The following is a 13,803-nucleotide window of genomic DNA, read 5'->3' as shown; positions in this document are numbered from 1 at the left end:
GTTTGTTGCATTTGTTGCAAAGAGGTAGGTTCCCGGCATAACCCTTCTTGCCGTCGGAGGTGTAAGGCTTCTTAGCAAAGTTGTTGTTGCTTGATTGGGAGGGTTCCCACTTTCTTTTGTTGCCGCCCGATTTATCCTCGGCCTTAGGTGCCGGAACTACGATTTCGTCAACTGTTTCTATCAATTTGCGGGCCATGTTCAAAGCTTCTTGATGATTAGTGGGTTTGGATGACATTACTCCGTGTTTGATACTCTTTGGAAGACCATCCATGTAAAGTTCAACCCTTAAAGCTTCGGGGTTCACAAGATTTGGGCACATCAAGGCTAGTTCGGAAAATCGTTGATTATAAGCCTTGAGATCATTTCCGATCGCCTTTAAAGTTCTTAGCTCTTGTTCGAGCCTTCGGGTTTCTTCACGAGGGAAATATTCGACAATCATCTTTTTCCCTCAAGTCGGCCCAAGAGAGGGCGTGAGCTTCATCGGTACCCACCGATTTTACATAAGTATTCCACCATGTAAGAGCGACACCGGCGAAGGTGTGAGTGGAGTATTTGACCTTGTCTTGGTCCCGACAACCGCTTATGCTAAAGACGGCTTCCGTTTGCTCAAACCATCGGGTGAGCACGACCGGTCCCCCGGTTCCATCAAAAGTGTGAGGTTTTCACCCCATGAAGGATTTGTAGGAGCACCCTTCGTTTGAGTTACCGGCTCCATTGTTGTTGTTGTTGTGGTTGTTGTTATTGTTGGAGGAGTGATCGGCCATGGCCGCTTCCAAGGCGGTGGCTATCATTCGTTGTAGAGCTTGTTCGGGAGTCTCATGGTGTGGCACACGACGAGGAGGCATTGTTCCTTCAAAACACAAGAATACCGTTGATTAGTATTTTCAATAATACTAATCATGATATGGAATAAGGATAGAGAGAAAAATTTTCCTTGACTCGCCTTAAATTCTTTATGCAACAATATCGGAACGTTCATATGAGTCACCGTAATATAATCCCGGAAATTATATTACCCTGATTCATATGTGCATTCGACATCATTTCACTAAGTCAAGGTGGCGCGTCAATCAAATTAAACAACGTGAGATTAAGATGAAATAAAAGTATATGTGAGTAGAAACGTTCGAGTATAATGTACAAGTAGTCAAGTAATTCCTACTTCAAGTCTATATGCCGGTTGTAGTCTAGACTCACTAATGTACCCTATGACTCGGGGTTGACACCAACGAACTCTAAATCCCTACAACCAACGCTCTGATACCATCTGTAGCGACCCGACCAAATCATGTTTGACGGCGCCGACTACTTAGGTCCCGTTACGTGGTCATAAGTCTTTATCATGACGTTTGACCAAAATATGTCGCATTTATTTCATAAGTAAAAGGATGTTTCAAGTTTACAAATGTAGTTCAAAAGACTAGTTACATTACAATGTTTAACGTACGAATGAAACCTAAGCGACACAATTTAAAGTAGCCAAAAGACTCTCCAACTATGCATGTATACTCGACATCCAAGCAAGTATCAAAAGTAATGAGCGGAAGCATGTATCGCACAAATGTTCAAGGACCTGAGAAAAACATGGAAATCTGTCAACGAAAACGTTGGTGAAATCATAGGTTTGAGTAAGTAAGTACAAGTGAACCACAAGATTTGCAACAATGAGATAATAGTAATACATTCCAAAAGTTTGTTTCATGAGCACCCAATTATCAATGCTTAACATTCCTTCCATAGAACCCCATCACAATAGTGTTAGAACATACACTGTTTCTCAAAAATACATTTCATTCGTAAACGGTAGCGAACCGTTTGAATGAGGGTTTGTCAAACCCATATGGCCATATAACATAAGTTCTCACTTACACCCGGCAAGTGTAACTAATGATAATCGAATTGAGGATTTTTGTTCAAACTCGTATGTAGAATGTTTGTTTTCCTGTACTTGTGTTCACTTAGTAAAAAGAAACGTTTATGTTTTCTCATCCCAAATGTAAGTGCAAAAGAGTAAAAGTGGGACTATGATCTCACCTTGAGCGGAAGAGTAAATAAGTACTTCGACAAGTAACGTGTGCAAAGAACAATGCTAGCCTTGACCTAAACAAATAGGTCGTATCAACAACGGTAAACACAAAAGGTCAAAGATGTTCAATTAGTCCTATGGCTCGTTACGACTCGATTACGTAGCATGTGAATCAATTTGTCAAGTTTCATGCAAGATACAAGTATAGAAACAAGTTAGGAATGTTGCATAATCATTTGGTTAAGTTTGACAAAAAGTCAAACTTTGGTCGGTCAAAGTCAACGAAAAAGTCAACACGTTCGGGTCGGGTCCCGAACTATTTTTCTGAGGTTTTTAATCATATATGAGCATGTTAGAACAAGTTACATGTGAATCGGAGGTGCGTAGCATAGCAAACATTTTCCAAAAATGGACAAAGTTAGACAGCCTACTTTGGCGCGCCGCGCGGGTATATGCCGCGCCGCGCCATTACCTGTGCAGAGAAAACTGGCAGTTTTTAAGTTTTATGCACGAACCTAACTTCAAACAATCACCATTTATGACCCGCAAACAACCAAAGCATGTATCTTATATCATCGGAAAGGTATTTTGACAAGGAAAACAACTAAACACATTTCATCAATCACTTTTACATTTACAACAACCAAAATCACATTCAAAGCTCCTCATTAAATGCATTCAGGTTCATAAATGAAATTCGATGATTCGGCAACCAATTTACATGAATGATATGCCGTTTCGAAGGTGATCAAGCATACAATACAACCTAACACTTACAAATAACATTTCATGTCATTCAAAGCATCAACAGTTCATTTCAAGTTCATCAAACCCTAATCCAAATCCACCAAAACCAATAATCAAGTTTATGAAGTTTTCTAAAACAACCCACACATCAAATTGAAGCTAGTGCTACTAGTAACACATTTAATACTTGCACTTTACCATAACAACAACATTTAAGCAACCAAATTACCAAATCAAACACACCAAAGTTCATATTCAAGCTAGTTACTTTAAATAACGAAATCGAGCATATAAATCATATAATCATGTTAGACTTGAGGCATAGACACTAATTAACAACTTTATAAGTTAAAAACATCAAGAACACAAAATCTAGTGATTTTAGAAAGTTACCCAAACTTGATGAAATCGGTATGGAATCGAAGAGGAAGATGAGAGGATTCCAAATATGTAATTAGTTTAGATTGAAGCTTGCTAGATTTTGATTAGATGATGAATCTTTGAAATGGTGTTTGAGAGAATTTGTGAAAGTATTAGAGAAAAATGAAAAAGAAAAGAAATAATGAATGGAGGAGGAAGAGTGTTGACTCTTTGACCTAGTCACCTCTTTGCTCCTTTGTCAAACTTAGTCCCTCAACTTTGGAAACGGGTGCGTGAATTACCTAAACGAGATAATTTAAAACGCGTATTAACGGGAGATGTTATAAACATATAACGGAGTTTAAAATAGTATAACGGAAAAGTAAACGGAAAAAGGCGGGATGTTACACATAGCGTGCCAAACATTTTTCATATAATTGACATGTAGGTCAGAACCTGAACACGTTATATGTCGCGCCGCGACAACGGCTGGCCGTGCCGCGGCACATAACGTGTGCTGGTACCTGGCCAGTTTCAATTGTTCAAGTCTTTTCCGAACTTCGATCAAACACAAATCGCAAATCGTAAACACTTATGACACGCATTATATATCGTTGGAAAGGTAATTTGACAAAGAACACAACTAAATACATTTCACCAACCAAAAACATTATTTGTAACAATCGACTTTCCAACATAAATGCCAAATTAATGCTCATCATTTAATGCTCAAGTTCATAAATGCACATTTATGATTCGGGCATTTAATGCATACATATAATACGCCGTTTTGTAGATAATCAAGCATGTAATTCAACTAACTACTTACCAACAACAATTCATGGCATTCAATACATCAAAAATGCATTTAAAGTTCAACAAACCCTAACCCAAAGTTACCAAAATCACTAATCAAGTTTATGGAGTTTTCTAAAGCAACCTACATATCAAATTGGAGCTAGTGATGTTAGGAACACATTTAATACATGCATTTATAACATTTAACATCATTCAAACAACCAAATCACCAAACCAAACATACCAAAGTTCATATTCAAGCTAGTTACTTCAAATAACAAAATCGAGCATATAAATCATATATTCATGTTAGACTTGAGCCATAGACACTAATTAATAACTTTATAACTTAAAAACATCAAGAACACAAAATCTAGTGATTTTAGAAAGTTACCCAAACTTGATGAAGTCGGTATGGAATCGAAGAGGAAGTTGCAAGGATTCCAAATATGTAATTTGTTTTGTGAAACACTTGCTAGATCTTGGATGGATGATGAGTTCTTGAAGATGAAGATTGAGAGAAAAGTTGATAGTATTAAATGAAAAGTGAAAATGAAAAAGGAAATTAATGGGTGGAGGATATGGAGTGTTGACCATTTGACCTAGTCAAATGTTTGGCACTTGGGCAAGTTTGGTCCCTCTAGTTCCATTCGGGTGCGTGAATTACCTAACGAGATAATTTAAAACGCATATTAACGGGAGATGTTATAATTACATAACGGAATTTAAAGTAGTATGACGGAAAGGTAAACGGAAAAAGGCGGGATGTTACATTACCTACTCCTTAAAAGAAATTTCGTCCCGAAATTTAAGCAGGCATAGTAATCGTTGTTTCCTCCTCGGGATCTTGCGTTTTCGGAACCGGGAACAAGTGAGGGTATTTCTTTTGCATTTGGTCTTGCCTTTCCCAAGTAAACTCGGGTCCTCTTTTGGCGTTCCAATGGACTTTAACAATCGAAATTTGGCTTTGTTTCAATGTCTTGACGGAGGTGTCCACAATTTCAACCGGTTCCTCCACAAAATGAAGTTTGTCATCAATAGTAAGTTTCTCGAGAGGGATGACGATATCGGATTCGGCAAGACACTTTTTCAAGTTAGATACATGGAAAGTAGGAAGAACGAAGTTCAATTGAGGCGGAAGATCTAAACGATAAGCAACGGTTCCAACACGCTCTAAGATTTCGAAAGGACCAACATACCGCGGATTTAGTTTCCCACGTTTCCCAAAACGAATGACACCTTTTCAAGGTGCGACTTTTAACATGACACGGTCACTGACTTGAAATTCGAGGTCGTTGCGTCTTTTGTCGGTATAGCACTTTTGACGACTCCGGGCCGTCCGAAGACTTTCTCGGATTTGTACGATCTTCTCGGTGGTTTCGTGAATAAGTTCGGGTCCGGTGATTTGCACGTCACCTACCTCGGCCCAACAAAGAGGTGAACGACATTTTCGACCATATAACGCTTCAAAAGGTGCGGCTTTTATACTCGCGTGATAATTATTATTGTAAGAGAACTCGGCGAGAGGTAAGTGCTTGTCCCAAGCTTTTCCAAAATCGACAACACAAGCTCGTAACATGTCCTCCAAGGTTTGAATTGTGCGTTAGCTTTGTCAATCGGTTTGAGGGTGATATGCGGTGCTCATGTCTAAACGCGTTCCTAACGCTTCTTGCAAGGTACGCCAAAATCTAGAAACAAAACGGCCATCTCGGTTAGAGATAATCGATAAAGGTATACCGTGTCGGGCTACGATCTCCTTGATGTAAAGTTGTGCAAGTTTCTCCATTTTGTCGGTCTCCTTCATGGCGAGAAAGTGTGCGGATTTGGTGAGACGGTCAACAATAACCCAAATGGTATCATAACCGCCGTTGTCTTTGGTAACTTGGTGATAAAATCCATCGTTATCCTTTCCTACTTCCATTGCGGGATCTTGGGTTATTGAAGTAGTCCGGACGGTCTTTGGTGTTCGGCTTTGACTTTGGAACATGTCAAACACTTGGAAACATAAGTAGCTACGTCCCTTTTGATGTTTGGCCACCAATATTGTTGTTTAAGGTAGTGGTACATCTTATTGGCACCGGGGTGAATCGAGTATCGTGACTTATGGGCTTCATCTAAAATAAGGTTTCGTAGGTCCCCATATCTAGGCACCCAAATCCTTCTGGCGAAATATCGGAGTTCGGTCTCCCTAATTTCGAATCGAGAGATGAGAATGTTCAAGAGCTCGTGTGAAACATTTTCATCCTTGAGAGCCTCATCTTGGGCTACCCGAATTTGGCTATTAAGGTTTGTGTGAATGGTGATGTTTAAAGCTCGGACACGAAGAGGCACCGCTCTTTCTTTCGACTTAAGGCATCGGCTACTACATTTGCCTACCCGGGATGGTAACGAAGCTCGCAATCGTAATCGTTTAAGGTTTCAATCCACCTTCGTTGTCTCATGTTTAGTTGCTTTTGAACAAAGATGTGTTGGAGACTTTTTTGATCAGTAAAGATAGTACTCTTGGTTCCATAAAGATAGTGTCTCCACATTTTTAGTGCAAAGACAACTGCTCCGAGTTCAAGATCATGTGTCGTGTAGTTTCGTTCATGAATTTTGAGTTGTCGAGAAGCATAAGAAATGACTTTCGTTCGTTGCATCAACACACACCCAAAACCATGTTTCGAGGCGTCGCAATACACAACAAAATCATCGTTGCCTTCGGGAAGTGACAAGATAGGAGCGGTGGTTAGCTTCATTTTCAAGATTTGAAATGCGGATTCTTGTTCGGTCGCCCAAATGAATTTCTTTCCCTTATGAGTTAACGCGGTTAGAGGACGAGCGACCAAAGAGAAATCCTTGATGAATCCACGATAGTATCCGGCGAGACCCAAGAATTGATGAATGTGAGTAGGAGTAGTAGGAGTCTCCCATTTACTAATGGCTTCAATTTTTGATGGATCGACTTTAATACCTTGGTCACTTACAACATGACCAAGAAATTGAACTTCCTTCAACCAAAATTCGCACTTGGAGAATTTGGCATAGAGTCGTTCTTGTCTCAAAAGTTCAAGCACAAGTCGGAGATGTTGTTCGTGTTCTTCTTCGCTTTTAGAATAGACCAAGATGTCATCGATGAACACAATAACGAATTTGTTAAGATACGGTTTGTACACGCGGTTCATAAGATCCATGAACACCGCCAGTGCGTTAGTGAGACCAAACGGCATGACAAGGAATTCATAACTACCATAACGAGTTCGGAAAGCGGGTTTGGAGACATCTTCCCCCTTAACCCTTAATTGATGATAACCCGAGCGGAGATCGATTTTCGAATATACACAAGACCCTTATAGTTGATCAAAGAGGTCATCGATGCGAGGAAGAGGATATCAATTCTTAACCGTCAATTTGTTTAGTTCACAATAATCAATGCACATTCGTAGGGATCCGTCTTTCTTTTTAACAAACAAAATCGGAGCGCCCCAAGGTGAATGGCTAGGTTGGATAAAACCACGATCAAGTAGTTCTTGGATTTGACTTTGCAATTCTTGCATTTCGGATGGAGCGAGTCTATATGGTGCACGTTCTACGGGTGCGGCTCCCGAAATAAGATCGATTTGGAATTCAACCGGTAGAAGAGGTGGAAGACCCGGCAATTCGTCGGGGAAATACATCGGAATAGTCACTAACAATTGGCACATCATCGATGTGCTTCTCATCGGACTCGACTTTCTTAACATGGTCAAGGATTGCAAAACAACCCTTACGAAGTAGTTTTCTAACTTTAATGCACGAAACGAGGTTGAGTCCGGTGCAACTCTTATCGCCATAGACGATCAAAGGTTCGCCGTTCTTGATAGGAATCCGGATTGCGTTAAGATCACAAAGAATGTGAGATTTTGTTTTAGCTAGCCAATTCATACCAATTATTACATCGAAGCTTCCTAGTTCCATAGGTATCAAGTCAATTTCAAACTCATTACCCAAAATGTTTAACGTACACCCCCGGTAATATGTGTCGGCACTCAATAGTCTCCCGTTGGCTACTTCAATGGTATAAGTGGTATCTAGTGGAAGTGGTGGAGTGCTAAAAGAATGAGTCAAAGTCTTGGATACAAAGCATTTATCGGCACCCGAATCGAATGAACAAGTAACATAAGTGTTGTTGAGAAGAAACGTACCCGTGACTAGTTCATTGTCATCCCGGGCTTCCTCGGTGTTAATGTTGAAGGCTCGGCCGCGTGTGTTGGGGTTGGCCTTCTTCTTCGGGCATTCGTTCCTATAATGGCCCGTTTGGCCACATTCGTAACAAGTGACCGTCTTTGGAGGATTGGGCCCCTTTCGAGCGACGGGGGCGGCACTTGTGCAATTGTTGGCTCTATGACCAACTCCTTGGCACCGGTGGCAAATTAGCTTGCCACACTCACCCGAGTGGTGCTTGTGACATTTGTTGCAAAAAGGTTGAGTTCCAACATAACCTTTCTTGCCGTCGTTGGTGAAGGACTTTTTAGTGAAGGTGTTGTTGTTGTAGTTGCTTGATGGAGTGGCTTCCCATTTCCTTTTGTTGCCACCCGATTTTTCCTCGACCTTAGGAGCCGGCACTACGATTTCATCAACCGTTTCAATTAATTGGCGGGCCATGTTCAAAGCGGCTTGGTGATTAGCGGGTTTGGAGGACATCACACCTTATTTGATGCTCTTTGGAAGACCATCCATATAGAGTTCAACCCTTTGAGATTCGGGGTTCACAAGATTAGGACACATCAAGGATAATTCGGTGAAACGTTGGTTATAGGCCTTGAGATCGTTTCCGACCGCCTTCAAAGTTCTTAGATCTTGCTCGAGCTTTCGGGTCTCTTCGTGAGGGAAATATTCAACAATCATCTTTTCCCTTAAATCGGCCCAAGAGAGGGCATGAGCTTCATCGGTACCCACCGATTATACATAGGTGTTCCACCATGTAAGAGCGACACCGATGAGAGTGTGGGTGGAGTACTTGACCTTATCTTGGTCCCGACAACCGCTTATGCTAAAGACGGCCTCCGTTTGTTCGAACCATCGAGTGAGAGTAATCGGTCCCCCAGTTCCATCATAAGTGTGAGGTTTGTACCCCATAAAAGCCTTGTAGGAGCACCCTTCGCTAGAGTTACCAGCTCCTTGGTTGTTGTTGTTGTGGTTGTTGTTGTTGTTGTTGTTGTTGTTGGTGGTGGAATGACCGGCCATGGCCGCCTCTACGGCGGTGGCCACCATTCGTTGTAGTGCTTGTTCGGGAGTTTCACGGCGTGGCACACGGCGAGGAGGCATTGTTCCTTCAAAACAAAAGAATACCGTTGGTTAGTATTCTAAATAATACTAACCGTGATATGGAATAAAGATAGAAAGAAAATTTTCCTTGACTCGCCTTAAATTCTTTATGTCATAATGTCGGAACGTTCATATGAGTCACCGTAATATAATCCCGGAAATTATATTACCCTAATTCATATGTGCATTCGACATTACTTCATATAGTCAAGGTGGCGTGTCAATCAAATTAGTCAACGTGAGATTAAGATAGAATAAGAATAGATATGAGTAGGAGAGTTCGAGTATAAATGCACAAGTAGTCAAGTAATTCCTACGTCAAGTCTATATGCCGGTTGTAGTCTAGACTCACCAATGTACCCTATGACTCGGGGTCAACACCAATGAACTCTAAATCCCTATAACCAATGCTCTGATACCATCTGTAGCGACCCGACCAAATCATGTTTGACGGCGCCGTCTGCGTAGGTCCCATTACATGGTCATAAGTCTTTAAGATAAAGTTTGACCGAAAATATGTCGCTCTCATTTCATAAGTGTAGATGTTTCAAAGTTTACAAAAGTAGTTTCCATAACTAGTACATAACGATGTTTAAAGTACAAATGAAACACGTGCGACACAGTTTAAAGTAGTCAAAAGACGCTCCACATATGCAAGTATACTCGACATCCAAAGCAAGTATCAAAAAGAATGAGCGGAAGCATGTATCACCTAATGTTCAAGGACCTGAGAAAAACATAGAAATCTGTCAACGAAAACGTTGGTGAAATCATAGGTTTAAGTAAGTAAGTGAGTAAAAGTAAGTCGAACCACAAGATTTTGCATCATTGATAAATAGTAATACATTCTAAAAGTTAATATTCACGAGCACCCAATTATCAAGGCTTAACGTTTCCTTCAATAGTACCCCATCACAATAGTGTTAGAACATACACTGTTTCCCGAAAATATATTTCATCCGAATAACGGTAGCGAACCGTCCGAATGAGGGTTTGTCAAACCCATATGGCCATACAACATAAGTTCACGCCTACACTTACACCCTGCAAGTGTAACTAATGATAATCGAATTGAGGATTTTGTTCTAAACTCGTATGTAGAATGTTTGTTTTTTTGTACTTGTGTTCACTTAGTTAAAAAGAAACGTTTATGTTTTCTCATCCCAAATGTAAGTTCAAACGAGTAAAAGTGGGACTATGATCTCACCTTGGGCGCAAGAGTAAATAAGTACTTCGACAAGTGACGTGTGTATAGAACAATGCTAGTCTTGACCTAAACAAATAGATTGTATCAATAACGATAGTCACAATTGGTCAAAGATGTTCAATTAGTCCTATGGCCCAATACGACTCGATTATGTAGCATGTGAATCAAATTGTCAAGTTTCATGCAAGATACAAGTATAGGATCATGTTAGAAAGATTACATAATCATTTGGTTAAGTTTGACAAAAAGTCAAACTTTGGTCGGTCAAAGTCAACGAAAAAGTCAACACGTTCGGGTCGGGTCCCGAACTATTTTTCTGAGGTTTTTAATCATATATAAGCATGTTAGAACAAGTCTCATGTGAATCGGAGGTCCATAGCATGCCAAACATTTTTCATATAATTGACATGTAGGTCAGAACCTGAACACGTTATATGTCGCGCCGCGACAAAGGCTGGCCGCGCCGCGGCACATAACGTGTGCTGGTACCTGGCCAGTTTCAATTGTTCAAGTCTTTTTCGAACTTTGATCAAACACAAATCGCAAACCGTAAACACTTATGATACGCATTATATATCGTTGGAAAGGTAATTTGACAAAGAACACAATTAAATACATTTCACCAACCAAAAACATTATTTGTAACAATCGACTTTCCAACATAAATGCCAAATTAATGCTCATCATTTAATGCTCAAGTTCATAAATGCACATTTATGATTTGGGCATTTAATGCATACATATAATACGCCATTTTGTAGATAATCAAGCATGTAATTCAACTAACTACTTACCAACAACAATTCATGGCATTCAATACATCAAAAATGCATTTAAATTTCAACAAACCCTAACCCAAAGTTACCAAAATCACTAATCAAGTTTATGGAGTTTTCTAAAGCAACCTACACATCAAATTGGAGCTTGTGATGTTAGGAACACATTTAATACATGCATTTATAACATTTAACATCATTCAAACAACCAAATCACCAAACCAAACACACCAAAGTTCATATTCAAGCTAGTTACTTCAAATAACGAAATCAAGCATATAAATCATATATTCATGTTAGACTTGATCCATAAACACTAATTAACAACTTTATAACTTAAAAACATCAAGAACACAAAATCTAGTGATTTTAGAAAGTTACCCAAACTTGATGAAGTCGGTATGGAATCGAAGAGGAAGTTGCAAAGATTCCAAATATGTAATTTGTTTTGTGAAACACTTGCTAGATCTTGGATGGATGATGAGTTCTTGAAGATGAAGATTGAGAGAAAAGTTGATAGTATTAAATGAAAAGTGAAAATCAAAAAGGAAATTAATGGGTGGAGGAGATGGAGTGTTGACCATTTGACCTAGTCAAATGTTTGGCACTTGGGCAAGTTTGGTCCCTCTAGTTCCATTCGGGTGCGTGAATTACCTAACGAGATAATTTAAAACGCATATTAACGGGAGATGTTATAATTACATAACGGAATTTAAAGTAGTATGACGGAAAGGTAAACGGAAAAAGGCGGGATGTTACATATATCATATTAAGATATATTCATACATCATAATATCATGATAATGTAATAATTTAACATCTCATTAGATATAATAAACATTGGGTTAACAACATTAAATGAGATCGTTAATTTAAATGTTTCAAAACAACACTTACATGTAACGACTAACGATGACTTAACGACTCAGTTAAAATGTATATACATGTAGTATATTAAGATGTATTTGTACACTTTTGAAAGACTTCAAGACACATATCAAAGTACTTCTACTTAACAAAAATGCTTACAATTACATTCTCATTCATTTTCATCAACAATTCTACTCGTATGCACCCGTATTCATACTCGTACAATACACAGCTCTTAGATGTATATACTATTGGTATATACACTTCAATTATCAGCTCTTAGCAGCCTTAATGAGTCACCTAAACATGTGGGAACCATAATTTGGCAACTAGCATGAAATATCTCACAAAATTACAAACTAATGGAGCCTATATGAAGACTCATAGTTTACGTGAATATGTACACACCACAAACACATTCTCATTCAATTTTTATGCATCAAATTGATCTCTCTCAAACTCTCTATTGATGTTCTAAGTGTTCTTCATCATCTTCAACAAAATCAAGCTCAATCTAGTTCATAAATCCTAACTTAGATCAACTTTCAAAACAGCTACTCAAGTAAACTTCAAGAACACTTTCAAGATTACAAGTCTACTTCCAAGCTTTCTAATCCATTCCAATCAATCATCTAAGATCAAGAAACCTTTGTTATTTATAGTAGGTTATCTTTCTAATTTAAGGTAATACTCATATTCAAACTTTGATTCAATTTCTATAACTATAAACTATCTTAATTCGAGTAAAAATCTTACTTGAACTTGTTTTCGTGTCATGATTCTACTTCAAGAACTTTTAAGCCATCCAAGATCCTTTGAAGCTAGATAATTTCTTGTCACTTCCAGTAGGTTTACCTACTAAACTTGAGGTAGTAATGATGTTCATAACATCATTCGATTTATATATATATATAACTATCTTATTCAAAGGTTTAAACTTGTAATCACTAGAACATAGTTTAGTTAATTCTAAACTTGTTCGCAAACAAAGTTAATCCTTCTAACTTGACTTTTAAAATCAACTAAACACATGTTCTATATCTATGTGATATGCTAACTTAATGATTTAAAACCTGAAAACACGAAGAACACCGTAAAATTGGACATACACCGTCGTAGTGAAACCGGGGGCTGTTTTGGGTTAGATAATTAAAAACTATGATAAACTTTGATTTAAAAGTTGATCTTCTGGGAAAATGATTTTTCTTATGAACATGAAACTATATCCCAAAATCATGGTTAAACTCAAAGTGAAAGTATGTTTTTCAAAATGGTCATCAAGACGTCGTTCTTTCGACTGAAATGACTACCTCTTACAAAATTGACTTGTAACCTGTATTTTCGACTATAAACTTATACTTTTTCTGTTTAGTTTCATAAATTTCAGTTCATTATGAAACCATATCAACTTGAATCACTCAAAACGGATTTAAAACGAAGAAGTTATGGGTAAAACAAAATTGGATAATTTTTCTTGTTGTAGCTACGTAAAATTTGTAACAAATCTATACTAACCATAACTTAACTAACTTATATTGTATTATACATGTACTCTAACATATTATGTAACCTTGATAAACCATAGACACGTATACAATATTTTGACATATCATATCGACGTCATCTATATATATTATTTGGAACAACCATAGACACTCTATATGCGGTAATGATCGAGTTAGCTATACAGGGTTGAGGTTGATTCCAAAATAACATATATACTTTGAGTTGTG

The sequence above is a fragment of the Rutidosis leptorrhynchoides genome, chromosome 2 (assembly GCF_046630445.1).
Source record: "Rutidosis leptorrhynchoides isolate AG116_Rl617_1_P2 chromosome 2, CSIRO_AGI_Rlap_v1, whole genome shotgun sequence".
Taxonomy (NCBI): Eukaryota; Viridiplantae; Streptophyta; class Magnoliopsida; order Asterales; family Asteraceae; genus Rutidosis; species Rutidosis leptorrhynchoides.
Note: the sequence above shows the minus strand (reverse complement) of the source record.